This window comes from Monodon monoceros, unplaced genomic scaffold (assembly GCF_005190385.1).
Source record: "Monodon monoceros isolate NGI ecotype Baffin Bay Population unplaced genomic scaffold, NGI_Narwhal_1 Super_Scaffold_20, whole genome shotgun sequence".
Classification (NCBI taxonomy): Eukaryota; Metazoa; Chordata; class Mammalia; order Artiodactyla; family Monodontidae; genus Monodon; species Monodon monoceros.
In genome coordinates this window covers 115,129,436-115,149,391 of record NW_021703777.1, presented here as the reverse complement: position 1 = coordinate 115,149,391, position 19,956 = coordinate 115,129,436, and the positions used below count along the sequence as shown (strand labels likewise).

At 37.9% G+C, this 19,956-nt stretch overlaps 1 protein-coding gene and 1 long non-coding RNA gene across 8 annotated transcripts in view; one reads left to right on the top strand and one right to left on the bottom strand.

Moving 5' to 3' along the window:
* The window catches only part of SYNPO2 (synaptopodin 2), a 169,525-nt gene that overhangs the window by 113,326 nt on the left and 36,243 nt on the right, over positions 1 to 19,956 (bottom strand). The window lies entirely within an intron of this gene.
* LOC114902712 overlaps positions 1 to 19,956 on the top strand; it is a 114,532-nt gene that overhangs the window by 67,065 nt on the left and 27,511 nt on the right. For all 4 annotated transcript variants that reach the window (XR_003795587.1, XR_003795588.1, XR_003795586.1 and 1 more), the window contains one exon: positions 16,307 to 16,374. This is a non-coding gene — a long non-coding RNA (uncharacterized LOC114902712). The remainder of the gene's footprint in view (positions 1 to 16,306; positions 16,375 to 19,956) is intronic.

Genomic DNA, 19,956 nt, shown 5'->3' with positions numbered 1-19,956 from the left:
ACTAGAACTACCTGAAAGGGATTTAATTACCAGGTCCCCATTCTGAGATTTTTATGTAATTCATCTGGAATGGGACCCAGGCTTTGTTATTTTAAAACTCTCCAGTGGGTTAGATCTAGAAAGATCCTTTACTGCTAACCAGAGAGAAGCAAGTCTAAGTGCTTATTCAATACTTTAAGCCTGTGACAAGTTAATCAAGTAACATGACATGGTGTGTTTGTAATTTACCTTCATTGTAAATTAACATATAATACATCAATTCTTTCACACTGTAATAAAAACTTGTATATTTATATGAATGTCCCATGTACAATTAGGGGACAAATGTGGTGGAGAAAGTGAGCAATGATCATGATTCCGGGAATGTGGTATTTAAAGGAGGAAATTCCCCCTTTTCATTTTGGGGCAGCAGAGGGACATTACCCGGGGCAGGAGAGTGCTCAGTTTACACTGTGACTGCAGGAGGGCCTGTTTTGGTAGAATCGTAGTTCTCAAACTGTGGTTCCTGGACCTTAGAACTTACTAGAAATGCAAATTATTCGACCTTACCCCAGACCTACTGAATCAGAAATGTGTGGAGTGGGAGACAGTGATCTTTGGTTTAACAAGCCCCCAGGTTATTACTGTGATCCACTCTTGAGTTTGAGAACCACTCAGCCATGGTAAAACATGGTTCCTGAGCATCGTATGTCCCAGCTGCTACTTTTCTTCCTTAACAAAATTTGCTTTTTAATCCTACTGCTGATTTTTATCCTGTATTTGATTAATTTGTTCTTAATTTTGTTCCTATGAATCAAGATCTTGACAATCTGGACCATATTAGTGCCATTAATGAACTTCAAGAATTCCATCTTTCATAAACCACCGTTGGAAATATTAAGTGAAACAGAGCTCTAAACCAAACACTTTGAACCTCTCTTTAAACAATTCTACAGAGGGAAAAGAAGAAGGTTTTTTCTGTTGTTTATTTTTGTTGTTTATTTTTTTTCTTTTGCTTCCAGAGTTAATTAGCCAAAGAAGTATTCTTTTGGACTATTATAGACATTTAAAATTATTTATGTTTTGCTGGAAATGCCAAACGTAATCAGATCCCCAAAACTAGGGTCACATTAAAGAAAAAGCAAGTTAGGTTATGGTGATAATTATATCTTGTCTCTCATTATTATTTAAATCATGCCAATTCCTAAGCTACACTATCCTTCTTTAAAAAAAAAAAAAATGTGCTATGGAAGCACTTCCTACCAGAACTTAAAACATATTCCACATGCTAGAATTAAACTGTTCCATTCCCTTAAATTGTTTTACTTTTCCACATAGTTCAAAATTGTCTGTTAACAAGGGAATAGATCCAAAATCAGAAGTGTGATGATTACTCCTTCTGGGCCAGGCCTTTTAATAGAATGCTGATTCCTCCCATACAGAGAGAGGAAGAGAACCTAAGACACAGAGGATAAGAGTAGAGTTTGAGGCAATAAACTTATTTCGGGTGGCTTTAATCAAACTTAAGAGGACTGGAATGAAGGTCATCCTCCTCCTCTACACTTTAAGAGGAAATGCTGCTTTAAATAGGCTCAGGTTGTTAACATGAACATGCTTAGAAAATAATATCGTATGGGAATCCAGGCATAAAAACAAAGTGCTGTGTCCCATTTGCTATGTAGCTTAAAGGGGAAGGCTGTAACACGTTACATGTCTCACTGCCCATAAAAGATAATACATCTCTGCTTGTGACCTTATTGTTCAAATATACATTGTGCCTGATGTAAACCATTTTCCCCATCTGGCTGTAAAAGAGATAATACAGAGATGACAGAGAAGTTTATCACCAGAGACTCTGAAGTTCATAGAATTCAGTCAGTCTGCCTAAAGATGAATTAAACTGATTTGAAGCCAAGTAAAAATGTGATCTGTTATAAAACCTGAAACACCAGCAAAAAAAAAAACCTCATCTTGATAGAACAGAGAGATTAAGAAGAGTGTTCGGTTAAAAACTTTAGCTGTAACTTCACAAGAGTAAGACAACTAATCAATTCAGTAAAAAATTGGTCAACTCTTAAGTGCTTGACCCAAAAGTCCTAGCCTAAATGTATTTCTTCTAACCATACTGATTTTTACAGAAAAACAGAAAACCTTTTATTGATTTCATTCTTAAAATACCCATGGCACTCTCTCAGCACTTTACATAAGACATTTAGAAAAGAGAACATGCTCAATCATTTTATGATGAATTTGAAATGTTAGAGGAAATTATAAGGAGACTAACATACCTTAGTGTAACTTTTCAGGATTTTACAGTCTCCAACAATATTAATGAAGACAGAAAATGCACTGTACCAATTCAAATAAAGTTTAAAGAACATAAAAAGAATAACCAGTTACTGCCTTAAATTTACGGTTAGAATGCAACAGAGAGTGAGCAAATGATGTGGAGGCTCACGTAGGAAAGCAGAGGCTAACCCGGGGTCTGATTGCCAGAGTATGGAATCCTTTGAGAGCTGTTCTCTTCTTTCTGGGTGGCAGATTTCTAAAACTGGGTCACAGAAAAAAATGAGATAGTCAGTGACCTCCCCTAATCATCTGTCAGCTGTATTCCAAATGGCACTGGAGCTCACCAAACAGCACATCTTGAGCCCTCATTTGGCAAGAAAGTGCTGGTTTTGCCTCATGTCTTACCTTTCTTTCTAAACCTTCAAAGTCATAACTTGCTTTTTCCAGGTATTTTCCTGATAATATTTTTAAACAGTATTAAACTATTCAGTCAATATCTGCTTTCAAAACAGCCGTAAGAGAAACTTTTGAGGGACAAATTGTTGACTATTTCAATTACATATATGTAACACACTAGTTTTGAAGTCATCATGTTATGGAACTTTGGAGATAATTATACAGGACAATTTGGGGCACATTATCTTCCTTTTTAAAAACCTGTGTAGCAACTATCTTGGGTTGTTATTACTTGGTTTCTAACATCTTTATCTTAATACACACCTTGCTTTCTTGTCCCAAGTAAGATGTCTCAATGGCTCCCACCTAAGGTATACATAAAGTTGCTTGCACGATGCACTAGTAGTTCAAATCTGGATCTAATACTTATTGACTCTTTTTTTTCTTCTAATTGTTTGGTTTTAGTTTTTAGAATTTCTTTTTTTCTTTCTTTAACTCATCCTGATTTGGGACAGCCAAGGGTTTTGTGTCATGGGTGATTTTTTCCTATCAATATTCTCTTAGAGTAACACTGTATTGATCTTTGGAACCTAGAATGATACATAGCAAAACATCTTTTATCAGAATTCTTTGTGTTCTTTGTATATTTCTTAAACAAGATCCTTCTACAAAGAGTAATGGATAGGAAATAAGAAATTAAAGAAATAACATGACTCTTAAATACAGTCGGAATATACTATTACAGAAACTTTTGGCAGGTGCAAATGATAATGGTTTACATTTATTTCATGCTTACTACATGCTGGGCACAGTATTAAGTATTGTACATTCATTATCATTTAATAAACAGCAGTTCCAGGAGATAAGTACCATAATTGTGCCTGTTTGTCTCATGAAGGAACTGAGGTTTAGAGAGCCCAACAACTAGTTCACTCGTACACCAGCTAAGGCAGGATGCCAACACAGCTCTTCCGGACCCCAGTGCTTCACTGCCACGCCATCTGCTTTCCTATCTGCATAACCCTAAATGCCCCCTCAATGATGTATATTTTTAATGTTAACTTTCAGCTAAACTCCACCATAATTCATTTTTCAAGCATTGTATGTAATTGCTAGATCCACTGTACAAAGCCATTGAAGAACTAAGTAACCTATTATTTCCTTGCCCAAGGACATTAGTTGTCAAAATAGCTCTCCTAAAAACCAAAACAAATATGATAAGCATGATGGTTGAAACATAAAATTTTATTTTATTTTTTGTTATTGCTGTTGTTCTTGTTATTGGTTGGTAAAACATGGCCTGCAGCATTGCCATGAAATAGAACTTCTGACTTCAGTTTGAATCAGCATAAAAGTTAGCCATTAGCTCAGCCTACTTTCAGCTAACATACGTTGCTGTTTGACTTGAGTTGCTATGCTACTCCCAATAGGGGTATGTCCTTTTCCTTTATTTATTATGGGAAGGCACTGTTTTGTTTTCACTGTAGATAGTCCAAAAAGAACAGAGGAGTTAGCTAAGCGACTGGGAGTTTGGTAACCATCTCGATTTGCCTAGGACTAAGGGGTTTCCCAGGAAGCAGGACTTCCCATTTTAAAATCAGGTCTCTCCCTGGCAAACTGTGATGCATTGCTACTCTACTAGGAGTAGACTTGTAGTTTTATCAATTCTTCTTCTATAACACTAATTTATCTCAAGTACACTAGACAGGCACTTGATTTGATGTTGAAAAGCCATCCTAAATTAGGTCTATGTGGCCAAAGTAAAGTTGACATCTGAGGAAAAAGCTTAAATACCTCCTTGCCTAAAGTAGAAATTCCCAGATTTTGAAGTATGTGTGGTATCACAACTTAAAAATTAAACTTTAACAGAGAACAGATTGGTGGTTGTTAGAGGTGGGGGGTTGGGTGCAGAAAATGGATGATGTGTACTGAAGTACAAACTTTCAGTTATAAGATTAATAAGTTCTGGGGATGTAATGTACAGTATGGTGACTATAGTTAACAACACCATATTGTATATATATATATTTAAATTATTATTTATTAGTATTTTATTTTATTTTATTTTTGGCTGCGTTGGGTCTTCGTTGATGCACGTGGGCTTTCTCTAGTTGCGGCGAGCAGGGGCTACTCTTTGTTGCAGTGCGCGGGCTTCTCATTGCGGTGGCTTCTCTTGTTGCAGAGCACGGGCTCTAGGCACGCAGACTTCAGTAGTTGTGGCACGCAGGCTCAGTAGTTATGGCACGTGGGCTCTAGAGTGCAGGCTCAGTAGCTGTGGCTCACGGGCTTAGTTGCTCCACGGCATGTGGGATCTTCCCGGACCAGGGCTCGAACCCGTGTCCCCTGCATTGGCAGGCGGATTCTTAACCACTGTACCACCAGGGAAGTCCCCATATTGTATATTTAAAAGTGCCAGAAGAGTAGATCTTAAAAGTTCTCATCACAAGGAAAAAGAGTTGTAACTATGTGAGGTGATGGATGTTAACTAAACTTACTGTGGTGATCATTTGCAATATACACATATATCAAATCATTATCTTGTACACTTTAAATGAATACAATTATATATGTCAATTATATCTCAATAAAACTGGGGAAAAGAAAAAATTTAAACTTTTACATATAAAAAGCACTATAAGACCTGTCCTAAACATTCTCATGCTGACAGAAATTTGGTTGTGTGCAAACCTGGCATTATTTCCACATATATTTGTGGCACTGAAATCAATATGAATATCAAGTAATGTTTTGCTAACACTCATACCTCAATATGAGCATTTCTCCTGAAAATGGTCATCCTGAGAGGTTATACTCCAATGACAATGACTTAGCTCAAGACATTTCTAAAACTCCTTTTTAGAATTGCCTTTCAAGTCAGATTCATATAGTTTATAGCCTGTCCTCAATTTTTATGAACATGGTATTAGGAGCAAGGATGATTTTCCTTATTCATCATATATAGGTCCAAATAACTTGATATTTTTCCCCCCAAAGCAAATTCCTGCCTAAAAGGGCAATGCTTGCAACTTCTGATGTTATTCAAAAGAGCATGACACAAGCCCTGAAGACCATCGCAAAAAGATGTGACAGCATTGCTTTGATCAATGGCAGCATGTTAAGCTTAAGAAGACAACTCCAGTTTTAAAGAGAGCAATTTTGGAATTACAAGCTCTATATGATTGTTCCTTTCCCCCCACATGACTTATGTTAACTTAAAGTCATACCTTTTAACTGTCAGTTAAAAAGCCTATAATTTCAGTGTTCATTTTAAGCCCAGACCTCAGTGTCACCATGCTATGTATCAATCCACTTAGATTTCCTTTCATGGTGTCTGCTGAAATACTGAACCCCTCTCTTGCAGCTTGCCATGTGTCCTCCTCTAAAAATTACTTTTCCCCTCAGGCCTGCTGTCTTTACCTCTAAGATATCAGCTACTTAGCTTGTATTGCTTCGTGGAGAAGTCGGGGAACATGGTTGGATGTGTGAGGTGTTTTTAGGTAAACCGGTCAAACACATCACCCTCTAACAGAAGGTTTTTCAATGTCAGCACTATTGACATTTTAGATTGGATAACTGTCTGTTGCAGGGGACTGTTCTGTGTATTATAGGATATATAGCAACATCCCTGGACTCTATCAGCTAGATGCCAGCTGTGAGAACCAAAAATGTCTCCAGACATTGCGGAATGTCCCCCCACAGGGCAAAATTGCCCCTGGTAAAGAACCACTGGCTAACACAAGGAACATAGAGATGTGTTGGTCTCTTTATAGAGTTGTAAATCATACACATTATGCGGAGCCAAATTAAACTTTACTTAGTTGGAAAGGAAAAAAAAAACAAGCCTCATATTTATTTATTTATTTTCTGTTTCAGAGCATTTAATGGATTTTCTATGTGAAAACAACAATGTAGGAAGTAAAATACTTTTAATTGCTGAAGCACAATTGAGTGATTTTAATGGAGACACTGCTAAATGCTGGGGTTTCCTACATGTGGGGAACAAGGAACCCAACCTCTTGGAGCGCCAGGAGTATGGACAATAAATGAACAGTGACAAGAGAAATAAGAGTTATGACAGAAGTAAAACCCTCACATTTAAACCAAATAAAAATATTTTTTACTTAGTTGATTGGTATAACAAAATCTGTATCTGGAAAAAAATGCTATGCTTTCCAGGTGAAACACTAACCACATATGCCAGATAGAAAGGTGTCCATTCATTTTTTTTTTCATTCCACTAATATTTACTGAACATCTGCCAAGCAAGAGACACTACCCTGGGCAATGGGGCTACAGTAGTGAACAAGACAGACAAGATCTCTGCTCTCAAGAAGCCTACAATTTAGCACGTTTGGGAGATGTAAGCAACACAGTGAGATATGTACCATCCCACAGTAGGTGACAGGGTAGTGTATTAATCATGTTTTTTATTGTCTATATTTTATGATATTTTGACATATTGGTGGAGCGGGGAGGATTTCTGGCTGGAGAGACATTGCCCCTCCCAGAGCTAGTTAATTCCTAAAATGATAAACAACATGCCTGAGGGCACTCCTTTCATATGCAAATAAACCAATCCTGACTCTATACCCCCAACCATCTTTGTTATCTAACTCTCACCCACCAAGCCAATACTTCCCGTGCCCTAAATCAATGCAGGTCCAGGTGCCAGACAACTAGGACCGCCCTTACGCCCCAAACCCTGCTGGAATTATTCAAACTAGCCAACCCTAAACTGTTTTCCCACCCTGCTTTGCCTTCCCATGGAAAACACAATAAAGACTGTGCCCTATGCTTTCCCCTCATTCCTTTCTACATCCCGATTGACACTGGTGCTTCCCTATGTGGCCCTGCATGGCACAATACGTCCCCTCCTCTCTGAAAGTGTAAGGAATAAAGATCTTCTTTCAAAGGCATTAACCTCTCTATGTTGTCGCTCAGTCATCTCTAAAGATTTAAATCCTACAGCTATAGTCATTGAGATTGGCACATACAAAGGTTACCTTATTCTAGTCAAGGGGACCAGAAAAGCTTCCCTGAGGAAGGACAGAATTAGTAAGGTGAATACATGGGGAATACATTTCATGCAGGGAGAAAAGAATATATAAATGGCCAGGTGTGACCAAGTTGCAATGAGAGTAGAAGTGCAGATTCACTCAGAGTGTTCATCTGGGAGGCAACCAGAAATCTTAAGTATTTACATCAGGTAAGTAACAGGATTTACTCTGTTTAATCCTTCTAGCTGCTTTGTGGGGGCAGAGACCAGATAGTAGGTTTTGAAGCAATATAGGAAAAGACTGATAGTGTCCTGCATGAAGCTGCTGACTGGGAATGAACAGAAGCTGCCCTCAGTCCAATAACACGCACAGAGGAGGCATTCAACTTATATTTGTTGAATAAATGAAAAAATGTAAGTTCTCATGCTTGAGTCATAGGACAGTTTTTTCAATAATCACTTAAAGCCAATTTACTATTATTTTGGAAATAATTCTAATAATGTTTTCTAATCCACAGGCAATTAGAAACAAACAAGGGAGTGGCGATGGAACTAGAGATACACTCACGCACACTGACAGGGCACCGAAAGCTAAAAAGCGAAAGAGAAGAAACTAAAAAGGCTTTGTACGTGGCAGTCTAGCATTCTTTGGTATAAATGCCAACGTGTTCACAAATTTTAACACAATACAATTTGGAAACTGATGCTCTTGTGAGAACATGGAGTCTCCATCGAGGCTGTTGCAACAGGCAGGACTCTATTAAGTAAATCAAGAGAGGATATGTAAACTTCTAATAGATTTATTGTACAATGGCAATTATTTTTAGTTCTTAGCTTTTAGAGCAAAGATTATATGAAAGTTAGAAAGATTCAAAGTGTAAAGTGATGATGCATCTTAGCTGAGCTTCCAGATATCTGGAATATGTGCATTATCTGGAGTAGCTCACTCTCTAACAGTGGAAAGCCATATAAACAAGTTGCTGCCATATGTGGAAATGCATTACTCAGAATGACAAAATGGAATCTTTGCCTTTCTCATTTATAAACTCATAAAGGCGATGTTTCTTACAAAAGCATGTAAAGCATGACACAGCATTTCCAAGCGGCAACCCCATTGTTATCAATGTCCTCTATGTCAGTGGGTATAAGAATTAAGGGGGATTTTTACAGTGTGAGTTCCCTCTCCGTCCTCCATGGCACAGCACAAACATGTATTCTGCTGCATGAGCTTCCCTGCCACCAACTTATGACTGTGTTCTTAGGCATTAATATAAAGCTCACTCAAAAAGTATTCCTAAATAGGGCACAATGGTTAAACTGGCAATGCTATAAATATTACAGGGCCGAAGTATATTTTCGTCTTTATTTCTCTAGGCCAGACACTGTTAAGCCAACTGTTAATACACAAACTTTGTTGTTGTTGTCAAGGAGAGTATGCAGCTTCTTCAGGGCTATTTTAAATGCTGTGCCTCATTTCAAATAAACATTTACCCAAAGGTGCTTGACAGTGAAAAATCTGTACACTGTCATAATCCGTTTACACAGAGCAGTATTTTCACTGTATAGACCCTGCTAAAGGTATAAAAAACTCCCCCCCCGTGGAAATCCCATCAAAAAGGAAAAAAATCCCTGTTTCCTTTCCTTCCAGACAGAGAGGAGAAAGGAAAAGATATCCTTATTCTTCAAAGTTGAAGTTTATAAAAACAAAATGTCTTTGTCAAGAGGCCCAGCCAGTTTGTCCTGTGTTTAAAATACATTTAACTCAGAAATATCAGGGGAAAAGATAAAAAGTAATGGTGGATTATTTTTCAAAGCATCTGAAAGTAAGTGTGTATATATATATATATATATATATATATATATGTACATATATAACAAATCAATAAATGCAACACATTCTAAGCCTCTGAAGCAGAGATTAAACTATACATTAGCTTGGCTACATTGAAATATTTGACAATTAAAAAAAACTTTTAGGGAGAAACGCAGTGAGGCTATTAGTGAAAAACACGTTTTTAAAGTGCTGTTCTAACTTGGATAACAATAACTTTTCTAGAGACTATTTAGAATTATTCAAGAAACAGATACGGTAAACATATCCTAAAAGCAATGATAATATACTAATAACCAATATAAATAGAACACCTGTTATGTGACTGGCACTCCATTTAACACTTGACGTTTTCTGATTTGATCCTTGCAACAACCCTACAAAAAAGGTTATCCTGTAATAAAATATTATTTTTTCTATTGGAGAAACTGAGACTGAGTATTCAAAGCCCCACAGCTGCCAAGTGAGGGTACAAGGATTCAAACCCTGTCAGTCTGACCACACCCTGGAGATCCAGTAGTGAGCCAACCCACTCCTCCTGCAGTGTGTGGTCTACTGGTCAAGGTGGACTTCAAACACTCAAATGGTACAGAGAGCCCCCGCTCTTATCCAAGGGAGGGTACGTTCCAAGACTCCCAGTAGACACCTGAAACCACAGATAGTACTGAGCCCTATATGTACTATGTTTTTTCCTATACATACTTAGCTATGATAAGGTTTAATATATAAATTAGGCACAGTAAGAGATTAATAACAATAACTGACAATAAGGCAGAACAATTATAGTGTAATAGAAGTTATGTGAATGTGGTCTCTCTCTAAATATCTTATTGTGCTGTATTCACCTGTCTTCTTGTGATGACATGAGACGATAAAATGCCTGCGTGATGAGATGAAGTGAGGTGAGTGACGTAGGCACTGTGTCATAGTGTTAGGCTACTATTTGTCTTCCAACAGTACCTCAGAAGGAGGGTCATCTGCTTCAGGTGATCCTGGGTCATGGAGCCATGATGATGTCGATGGTCACATGTCAGGAGCAGAGGATGTCAGTGGTTGGGGATGGGGATAGGGGGCAGGAGGATGGATTGGGACGGCGTGAGATTTCATCATGCTACTCAGAGTGGTGTGCAATTTAAAACTTATGAATTGCTTAGTTATGGAATTTTCCATTTAATATTTTCAGACCGAGGTTGGCCACTGGTAATTGAAACTGAGGAAAGCGAAACCAAGGGTAAGGGTGGACCACTAGACACATATAGGTGCTCTGAAAGAAAAGTAGAGAATGCTTTTACCGAATATAAAATGGGGTCCAAAATTGGGCTATCTGGGAAGAATGGAGAGTAAATGATCCTTGGGCTGAGAGGTAATGGTTAGTAGGAATTAGCCAGGCAAAGAGATGGGGAGTGCTCCAAGCAGCATAGGGAACATAGGGAAAGACCCCAAGGTGAAAAAGAGCTGATTCCACTAACAAAACTAAAAGAAAAAGTATATCTGAAATGTAGTAACTGAGAGAATGGAGGGAGATAGGCTTGGACATGTAGGCAGGCCTTGCAGACCATGTGAGGAATTTTGTATTCATCCTGAGTGCGGTGAAAATTGAAGAGTTTTGAGTAAAAAGAAGAATGATCCTATTTGCAGTTGAAAGTCCTCTGTCTGCTGCTTGGAAAATGGACTGGAGGATGGGAAGAGAGAAGTTTGGAGAACATTGCAGGAGTCCCAAGTAGCTGATGCTGCTGCTTGAACTAGGGGTGGCAGTGAAGCTGGAAGAAAGACAATGTGCTTGGGGTATAGGTAGAAGTAGATTTACAAGACCTGGTGGTGGATTGGTTGAAGAGGGAGGAGTTCCAGAAACCTCATCAGAGGCTTTCCTTAGCTCAATGTTCAACTCCTTTCTACTTCTCCTGTGTCTGATGGGGACCAGCCCTTTTCAGAGTTAATACCAGGGCAAATATTTCCTGAAAGGGAGAAGAGAGGGAGATCACGGACTTAACGGTATTGGTTAGTGGTATTAGGTTGTAAGTGTAACTAAATTTCCTCAGTGTTTCTGGGTGTGAGAGATGGACAAAGAGGTGGGAGAAAGCTGCCTACCCCTAAGGAACAGCGGGGGCATCGTCTCTCCAATTTCCCTTACAAATGTGTCAAGTTGGAGATCCTGGGAAGTTGTTACCCTGCTGGAGAACATTTACAGTTAGGACAGAACTCACAGTTCAAATGACAAATAGAATCTGACCAAGTATGTTGATGTAATATTTTCTCATTCATTTTTATGGGAAAATAAAAAGAATTATCTTTGAAAACAAAATAGTATATATTATATGTATACTATTTTATATAAATATAAAATATATATATATATAAAGTAAATCACAAAATCAATATATATTAATAAATACTATCTATTACTAGGCACTTATTTGTTAAAATACTAATAATTCATAACATTAAAATAATTAAAAGTCAAGCCTACAACAACAAAATAAGTAATTAAGCCCAATATTAATGGTTAGAGATTAGAGAAATCATGTTCCGAACCATACTTTTTGCTCACATTCTGGCTGTGGATATTTCAGTTTAGGTAATCAGTTCTGAGACTGATTCTACAGACTGCTATTAAAGTGACTCTCTACAAGATTTATTCTTCTTTTCCTCAGTATCTTTATACATATGCAATAAACCACTTCCCAATGGCCACATGGGGAGTCTCTATGTCAGTGTATGGAACTGTGTGTCTGAGTATGGAATTGACTAGCCAGAATTCATACAAAGAAGAGAAGCCAAAAGAATGAGGGTGTTTTAACTCCTTCAACGTCAATAACAGATGAGAGAATGTGGGATGTTGAGCCTAGAAAAGAAAGACTAAGGATGACTATTTTAACTACTTTAATATATATTAGAAAGCCTGTAATATGAAAGAAGAATTTAATTTACTCTTTGTGGCCACAGCGGTAAAACAGGGTTCAATGGATAAAGCACAAAGGAAAGGGAAGCAAATTTATGCTCAATGTAAAGAAGGCCTTTCCAGTAGAACTGTTCAAAAGTCACACAGGCTATGGTGGCTCACTGTCACAAGTGGTACCTGCAGAGACTAAATGACTATTTTTTGCATTAATGTTTTGTGAAGTTTGGTCAGTTTGTTTGGCTAAATTGGTTGTTTGGCTAGATCAGAAAGTTTGGTTAAAGATTCTAAAGTCTCCTTCTATTTCTAAGATTCTTCATGTAACTGATTATGTCTTCAGCCTCCATTTTCACCATTCTAACAGTCACAAATTCCTATTTGGTGATTTAGGTAGTTCATTGGCATCACATTGGAGATTACGAGGGAGGAATTTGAAGCTACGCTAAGTAATTAGTGCATTCCACTTCTCTGGCCACAGTGATTGGGTCAGGGGTGAGCGTGTGACTTAATCCAGCCTGATTTCTTGGGAATTCTGGGACAGATATGCTTTATTCCTATCAGCTGTGGATAGGAAGCATGTAGTCTCTGCAATAACTGGTCGTCATCTTAGGACCACAAGGGGAGGTCTTGCCTAGAATGAAGTTAACAAAGGAACCAAGCAAAGAACTGAAGAGAGAAGAACCTGAACCTGGTCAAATTGTGGACACCAGCAGATCAAGCCATGCCTAAAGCTGCTTCTCCCAGTGGACTTTTCAATTATATGAGCCAATGAAGTTTCTTTTTGGTTTAAGCAGTTTGAGTGTGTTTTCTACACATGCAAACAAATGATTCCTAACTCTGATTCTTATCCAAATATGTGTAAAGTCATCCATTCTCAGAAAGTAAAAAAGAGACCAGCTGTATTTTGCATCCAGGGATCCACTGAACAACCAAGAGATCTCTGTGGGGTTTTTTTGTTGTTGTTGTTGTTGTACCAGGTCTTAGTTGCGGCAGGCGGGCTCCTTAGTTGTGGCATGTGAACTCTTAGGTGCGGCATGCATGTGGAATCTAGTTCCCTAACCAGGGATCGAACCCGGGCCCCCTGCATTGGGAGCACGGAGTCTTATCCACTGTGCCACCAGGGAAGACCCGAGATCTCTTAATACTAATGTCTGAATCACATAAACTCAATTTTTGTCAAAATCTGGCTTCAAAATCTGTATCTCTTTCAGAACAATCCATGTTAAACAACACTGCAACTAAAAATTTACTAAAGATTTAAAACAGATCTAAAGCAGTTTTACAGAAAACTTTTTTTTAAATTTATTTTTTATTTTTCGTTGCGTTGGGTCTTCGTTGCTGTGCACCGGCTTTCTCTAGTTGCGGCGAGTGGGAGCTACTCTTCGTTGCGGTGCGCGGGCTTCTCATTGTGGTGGCTTCTCTTGTTGTGGACCATGGGCTCTAGGCACACGGGCTCAGTAGTTGTGGCACATGGGCTTAGTTGCTCCGCGGCATGTGGGATCTTCCCAGACCAGGGCTCGAACCCATGTCACCTGCATTGGCAGGCGGATTCTTAAGCACTGCGCCACCAGGGAAGCCCCCGAAAATTTTTTAACCTATTTGCCTAAATTTAATCCTTCTTCCTCCTTGCAGGGCTACTGTCAATGTAAAAAAGTAGTTACAATCAATTTAGACATCCTACGGGGTTAATGACCTTGTGAATTGATGATAATAAATGCTTAACTAATTTCTTGATTTGCTTAAAGTTTTGATAACTTCTCAACACTTAGAACTGTAAGGACCTTAAACTGTTTTGCATGCTGTTTTCCAACCTTTCATATTTTGATGCTATAGAATTTGGTTTTTGATCCACATCAAGTCATCCTCATTGGGGTTCAGATTTTATCATCATTTACTCCTGTGCCTATATGTAAATTGAAAAATGAAAATTGAAACCACAGACATGCACCAAAGCCAGATATTAGCATCAATCAACCTTGCTTCCCAGCTGCTGGTTTGTGGCCCATTAATGTGTTGAGTTACTGATTTTTTCCTTCAATCCTCAGGGCAGCTGTACAGGGCCCAGGTAGACCAAGACCCCATATCAGAAGCCTCTGGCCAGGAGCAACGTTGTCTGTTCACCCAAAATGCAATAGAAATATTTTCATTTCCAATGTGTGGCATCACAATAAAAAGTCCATGATGCACTACCCTAAATAACACTGCTTAAATGTTCTACCTTGTTCCTCTTCTATTGAACTTGATAGATTCCAACTCTGGAAACCTATAAAAAATATTGTTTTGCCAGCATATTGGTAAAGGAAGGCAAGCTTTCCCTTTAGTTTGAATTCAAAGAATTCCAAAAAACTCCAAAATTTATTTTCCTTTTCAGTGTTGAGATAAAGAAGTGTTTTTCACTTGTCTCTTTCCCTTGAAAATTATTTTTATGTTCTTTTACTCAGTGTTCCTCTTAGATTTAGCAAGTGCTGGTTTAAAAATAAAATTGCAGATTTTCAGGGTGGAGCATATTATACATCACTCATGGACAAGACTCCTACAGCCAAACACAGAGATGTGAGAAATGATGCAGAGATCACATAACACTATCCTTGGAAAATTTGTAAGGGACAGTCCAGAAAGATGGATATTTGTTCCAGTGATAATGCCAGTGAACTACCAAGGGCCTGCCTGTGTATTACTCTCATTAACCATGGTGATTTAACATTTCAGGTTTTAAATTGCAGAAAGCAAATTCTTACACAGGTGTTCTCATATTGCAACTTAATGTTGACACAAAAAACACCGTTTCATGGCAAGCACTAATCCTAACTAGGTTAGGATCCCAACCTAATCCTAATCCTAGCTCAGTTCCCATGAAGGGTTCTCTTGAGCCAGGAAAAAGTAATTGAATATTGATAGTGCATGAAATCTAGCTGTTTGTTGACTGAAGTTTACATTTTATAACTGGCAGAAGATCAATTGCTTCAAGATGCTTGCTTTCATAGGATAAAATTTCTTATTTTATTAACAATAACCAGTCAGATACAAGCTCAAAACTCTGTTACATTTCTGAAGGCAGGGACAGGAAGCTTTTCAGAGCCTTTCTTTTCCTAAACTAGAATCTTCCTTTGAATCCCACACTAAGGACTGCCTTATTCTTTGTGGGGTCAGTGCTGCCTCTATCTCAGAATACAGGTAGGTCAGCGAAAACACTGTCATCTATTTTCGAACATCATGGGATCTTTGAAGTGAAAACTCTTATAAATAGTTGAAAGCATATTCTTAGAAGTCTGTTTGGAAACTATATCGTTTTGCTCAGAAGAAGATACCTGCTGAGGAAAGAGATTACAAGGCTGTGGATAGCCACGAAGTCAAAAGATTTATAGCAGCTGGCACACTGCTTATGCTTCACTGTGCTAGATTCACACCTTCCAAAATGGGTAATAGGAACAGAGTAGTTTAAAAAACATGTTGAAATTTTGAGCAGTCAGAAGTGTTTAATTCAGAAAAAAACCCAAAAACCTGTTATTTGCAGAATTCAAATTAATGACTGATGTAGTAAGGAGTTTTCACCCAGGAAATAAACAAGTATTTGCTGATTTTTAAATTATGTATAAGGCTGGCCCTACAGTAGGCATTCCATAAAAGCCTGAGGCCTTTGTTGGCAATCCCAACCAAAGAGCTCTTGATTCAGTGAGCCAAAGGAATGGAAAAAAATCCATTGTATACAGGTGGGTAATAATGGACTGGGTGTGGAACTAGTAGTTTCTGAGAATCTGGGATCCCACTGATTTGCTCACATAATTTCGTATGCCTCACTTACTCCCAGCTATTTCTGATCTATGCAGCAGAGCTGGATTCTTCATATGGTTTAGATTATAGAGAAAATAAGTGATATCAATTCATTTCAATATAGGATTGCTTTTTTTCTTCTTTCTAGGGAGAGTCAAGCTTCTTGGGAGTATGGCACAGATGTATACAATTTTTCACAAAGGAGCCCACCATTTTGTAAGTGTTCAATAAATATTAAAAACAAAAATAACCTAATGACCTAATACTTGAGGAGTTAAAAGTTCTCATACATTGAAACGTCAGCTGTGTAATAGTTTAATATCATAGCAAGGACCCAAACTAATAGTCAGAAGACCTATGTTCTCATCCCAGCTGTGCTACTGAAAGCTCTGTGAATACGGACAAATCACAAACTTTCCGACAGTCAATTTCCTTACTTAACGAATCCCTAATTTCTCAGATTTATTGTAATAATCCAACAATGTTCTTTTAAAATTGGAAGACCCTATAAGGTATGATATCCATCCTTTTGAACACCTGCATAAGATGTGATGGAATTCTCATATCTTAGGTAACGTGACTTAATAGCTATAATTTAATATCTTTATAATAATAAAATGTTTATTGAATATAGCACTCATTTTAACTCTTAATCCAACTCAGAAAATATTAATTTGAGTCATCACTATGGGTAAAGAATTCACAAGTCAGATATTTCCCTATCCTCAAGGCAGTCATAATCTAACAAAGATGATAGACCCAGATACACCCACTCATTTATTCAGCAAATATTTATTGAATTCCTACTAGATGACAGGCACCATGCTACAAATATGAAAAAGTCTGTACCATGACTTCAAGGAGCTTGTGTTCCAATAAGAAAGGGAAAACTTTTTTAAAAACCTGCAAATTATTCCCATACAATACATAAATGCTTTAATGGAAGTATGCACAACACAGTTTAATTAAGAGTAGCAGTAGGAAGGAAACAATGGGGAAGATAAGAAAGTACTAAAATATGATGACTAGTACAACTGATGAAAAGCTCAGGATCGAATTTATGTTAAATTACCTATGTGATGTTTTACTTGCTTTCTCTGGTAGTTTCTAGATGTGTAAAATGGGGGGAAAAATTCATATTATCTTCCTCATAGGACTTCTGTGTGAATTAAATGAGGTAATGCAGATAATGCTTTAGTGTTGCACTTAGTTAATGATAAATGCTTAATAAATGTTTAATTATTGTTATCACATACATCTCCCATCTTTATTGTTTCTGAGTGCCTAATACAATATTATATACATAATAGGTTCTCTCTAAATTCTATTTTTTTTTTTTTCTGGTCACACCACGCATTACGCAGGATCTTAGCTCCCCGACCAAGGAAACCCACACCCCCTGCAGTGGGAGCACAGAGTCTTAACCACTGGATTGCCAGGGAAGTCCCTCTCTCTAAATTCTTAGTTGCAGTCCTACAGAGTCATTATTATGAACATTAATCTAAAGGATTATCATCATAAATATCTATTCCAACAATATAACATTGAAGAGGTAATTTTTGTTTACTAAATTAATACCATCCATTTACCTTCTTAGTCCTTTGACTTTTTCTTCTATAAGCAGAATGAAGAAAATAAATAAATCAGAAACAAAATATACACATCCATGATAAATCGATTGAGGGTTCTAATTAATGGAATCTGACTTAAGCCAGATCAATTTATTAGTTATGATAATCACTATACATTTATATTTTAAAAGTGCACAGGGACTTCCCTGGTGGTGCAGCGATTAAGAATCCGCCTGCCAATGTAGGGGACACAGTTTGAGCTCTGGTTGAGGAGGATCCCACATGTTGCGGAGCAACTAAGCCCATGCGCCACAACTATTGAGCCTGTGCTCTAGAGCCGGCGAGCCACAACTACTGAAGCCCGCGCGCCTAGAGCCCGTGCTCCACAACAAAGAGAAGCCACTGCAATGAAAAGCCCGCACACTGCAATGAAGAGTAGGCCGCACTGGCCGCAACTAGAGAAAGCCCGCGCGCAGCAACGAAGACCCAGTGCAGCCAAAAATAAATAAATAAATATTTAAAATAAATAAATAAAAATGCACAAGTACTTAAGTCAGAAAGAGAAAAACAAATACCGTATGCTAACACATATATATGGAATCTAAGGAAAAAAAAGGTCATGAAGAACCTAGGGGTAAGACGGGAATAAAGACACAGACCTACTAGAGAATGGACTTGAGGATATGGGGAGGGGGAAGGGTAAGCTGTGACAAAGCGAGAGAGTGGCATGGACATATATACACTACCAAATGTAAAATAGATAGCTAGTGGGAAGCAGCCGCATAGCACAGGGAGATCAGCTCTGTGGTTTGTGACCACCTAGAGGGGTGGGATAGGGAGGGTGGGAGGGAGGGAGAGGCAAGAGGGAAGAGATATGGGAACATATGTATAATTGATTCAACTTGTTATAAAGCAGAAACTAACACACCATTGTAAAGCAATTATACTCCAATAAAGATGTTAAAAAAAAAAATCAAGAAGCCTGAAAAAAAAAAAAAAACCGCACAAGTACTTTTTGGAACTTTCCATCATGCTTAACTTAATGAAAAACTATTTCAATTTTGTAGTCTCTTTGGAAATAATTGAAGGGCTCTGTACACATACACACACAAAAATGAGGATTTGAAGAACTCATTCAGCTAAAGTGAGGGGCTGGATTCAAGAGGAAGAAATGAGGTATAAATTTTTCTATTAAAAATTAAAATCCAGGGCTTCCCTGCTAGCACAGTGGTTGGGAGTCTGCCTGCTAGTGCGGGGGACACGGGTTCGAGCCCTGGTCTGGGAGGATCCCACATGCCGTGGAGCAACTAGGCCCACAACTAGTGAACCTGAGCGTCTGGAGCCTGTGCTCCGCAACAAGAGAGGCCATGATAGTGAGAGGCCCGTGCACCGCGATGAAGAGTGGCCCCCGCTTGCCACAACTAGAGAAAGCCCTCGCACAGAAACGAAGACCCAACACAGCAAAAATAAATTAATTAATTAATAAACTCCTACCCCCAACATCTTCTTTAAAAAAAATAAAATAAAATAAAATCCACCTCTTCACTACTGGGAAAATATAACTAAATATATTTCTTTTTTTTCCTGCATTATTAGCCAAAACCAGATAAGAAATCCCTTGATTTTAGAGCTTTGAGAGGCATTTGATTTTCTAAAAGGACATTCTGAACTCTTTATGCTGATACAAATTTAAAGATGTAAACGACTCAGTTACTCATGAAAATCTAAAAGCATTAATCTAAATTTTAAAAAGGTCCAAAGCATTGGCCAGTTTATATTTTTATGGCACATAAAAAGTAGCATTCAACTGGCTTTGTTTTTCTGTATGCATCTATTCTTTTTTTTTTCTGCCAGTTTTTTTGAGATATAATTGACATATAACATTGTACTGGTTTTAGGTGTACAACACTATGACTTGACACATGTATATATTGTGAAATGATCACCACAATAAGTTGAGTTAATATTCATCACCTCACAAAGTTACAAAGTTATTTCTCTTGTGATGAGAACTTTTAAGATCCACTTTTGTGGCAACTTTCAAATATGTGATACAGTACTGTTAGCTATAGTCACCATACGGTATGTACATTATATCCCCAGAACTTAATCAACCGGCTTTATTTATTTTTTTAAACATCTTTATTGGAGTATAATTGCTTTACAATGGCGTGTTAGTTTCTGCTTTATAACAAAGTGAATCAGCTATACATATACATATATCCCT